The sequence below is a fragment of the Babylonia areolata genome, chromosome 6 (assembly GCF_041734735.1).
Source record: "Babylonia areolata isolate BAREFJ2019XMU chromosome 6, ASM4173473v1, whole genome shotgun sequence".
NCBI classification, from domain to species: Eukaryota; Metazoa; Mollusca; class Gastropoda; order Neogastropoda; family Buccinidae; genus Babylonia; species Babylonia areolata.
Window position 1 is genome coordinate 33,878,889 of NC_134881.1, and position 2,694 is coordinate 33,881,582.

The window sequence follows — 2,694 nt, forward strand, 5'->3', positions numbered from 1 at the left end:
ACACAGAGAAATCTGTTGTGGCAAAAAAAAAAAAAAAGAAAAAAAAAGAAAGAAAAAGAATATGGGAGGCGGGGCCCAGTCCTCTCCATGCTGTTTATCTACCCTGTGGACAGTGAGGGATTATGCGGGCAACATTTGTAACAGACTTCACACTCAGCGTGGTCTGGTTTTCATAGCAACTCCTCTAGATCGATCGTATGGATTTCATAATAAACAGCAAATCGTGGTGCAGGTGCATGAAACATTCGATCTTCAATCGTGTCTTCGATTAAAGGGGCATTAAACGCACAACTAACAACAACAATGCTTTAAATCGTTTTTTGAATTGATTTTCTGTGAAACGAATACATGGATAGATAGATAATTACATATATACATACATGCATAGATACATATCGTTCAAATACCATAGCAGTTTTACATGCCCATCAATAGCGTTCGACCTCTCGAAGCTACGGAAGCGTATCGTATGCCCCCAAACTCTACGCCGAAGCTATTTGCATTGTCCGCCATTCAAGCGTCTCGCCGATCATGTTATCTATCTATATCGCTTGCCCCCTTGACACCACTCGTTGAGATCGTTATAGCATCAGCGTGGTATGTCTGTCTCCATAACAATACTCTCCAGTAGCTGTCTTGGTCCCCTGGGGCCGTTTTCAAGACAAAATCATTTTGCCTGAAGGCAAGTTACCCTTGACTGGGCAGGGACCCGCGGTGACAGTTTGCCTTGAAGGCCAGGTTATCTTCGTATTCAAGACACACAAAGTGCACTCAAGCAGCTGACCCGTGGTCTATGGATAAAAATCCCGGAGATTCTCTTCTGCACATGCTCTTTTACTTCGCACCGCGTCAGAGAGTGATAAAAAAAAAATTTTTAAGCAAAAAAAAAAAAAAAGCTTCAGTGGCAAAGCATGGATTAGAGTCAGCAACTTGTCAAATCTAGGGGCCACTTTCACATTGTCCTCCCTGCTGTTCAGTTAATTGCATAAATGAACTAAAATAACGGAGTTCGGATTCAAATATTTCTCTGGAATAAACTAATTTCTATGATCTGCAAACTTCTGTTGTGGCAAAACATTCCAAATCTATCGTCTGCAAGTGCAATCACTTCACAGCTACATACGCAATTCATATGGACTATAATGACGTCTGTCGGCAGCTTGCATTGCCTCAGGCAGATTACCCGTTGGCACACATTTAACCGCAGGCACGATGGTCTCTTGAACACGGCCCCTGGTTGATCATCTAAAGGCCAACCTGGTTTGGCCACATAGGTTTGAACCACCTGTTCCTGTTGAGCTCCCAGTATCGAGTGGTCCAAGAGTCTTGACAACGAAAGAGATGGAAAACGAGTGCACCGCTCACATTGCAGGAGACGTAAATCTGGCGCAAGTACCCGCGTTCTCATAATGTCTTCATTAATCTACCTGTCAATTTGATTATTATGTCTGCTTCTTTTTCGTTGCTATTTACGCTGTCCTACACGTGAACACGGTTTCATCGCATGAATTTCAGTTACTTCCCAAAGCCTACGCAGGATGAAGTAAAATCACAAAATAAAGGAAGTAAAACGCATTCCATCGTTTCAACCAGCGTGGTTCTGATTATCAAAAACAAATTGAACAAACAATGTAAGTGTGTATATGTAACAGAATAAATCAATGAGGAGATACGTATACGTGCACATACAACTGAAGTAAAAGAAACAACAACATGCGTTCTCTTCCACACTTACCATTAGAGTTTAGCGGACCTTTAAGTTCCCGTATGGACGGTGCTGGTAAAAGTTTCAAAGCCGAGAATATCCGCCGATAACCAGATTCGAGCCTTGGAGACAGATGAATCATCAAACCGGACGTGTCTCTGAGTTGTGGTGGAAGCAGATATTGACAGTGTTTTGTCCCTGCCGGTACGCCATCACTTGGTCAAGTTCTTTTACGTGTTTATTTACTCACATAATTACCTATCCTGTGTTCATTTCTCGAAGAAGGTATGTATGCGATGTTTGTTGTGTTTTTTTAAATTTTAGTTCACACGTACAGGTTTTAATGCATTTTGGATTTTATGTACATGTACCCACTTACACACACACACACACACACACACACACATGTATATTTACCTAAGTGTTTATTTGCTTTGTTTTGTTTTCCTTAAGTGTGTATTCAACGATCCGTCGTTTGGTTTCAGTTTCTTGAATCACGTATCCGTCTGTGTATTTGGTCTGGTGTTTACTTGCATCTAGAATGGACGAAAATAGTACATGTCATGTTCACGTTTTTGTCATTATTTCATATTATGGAATGTACGTGAAATCAAACTGAAGGGTTATGTAATGAACACCAAAAGTAAACAATCCTCGCACCCCGTTAGTCGTCCTGTCCCTTCCCAGATTGTTTTATCATATTGTTTCTATTATATATTATATTTATTTACTAATTCATTTTGTGTTCACATCAGTTGTGTGAAGATCATGGTACACAATCTCTCTCTCTCTCTCTCTCTCTCTCTCTCTCTCTCTCTCACACACACACACACACACACACAGAGCCCACCCCCCAACCCCCTACCCCATTGCTATGGCTTCTCTTGTATTGTGGCCCAAGGCCGATGTATATTAAAACATTCGAGTTCGAGTTCTCTCTCTCTCTCTCTCTCTCTCTCTCTCTCTCTCTCTCTCTCTCTCTCTCTCTA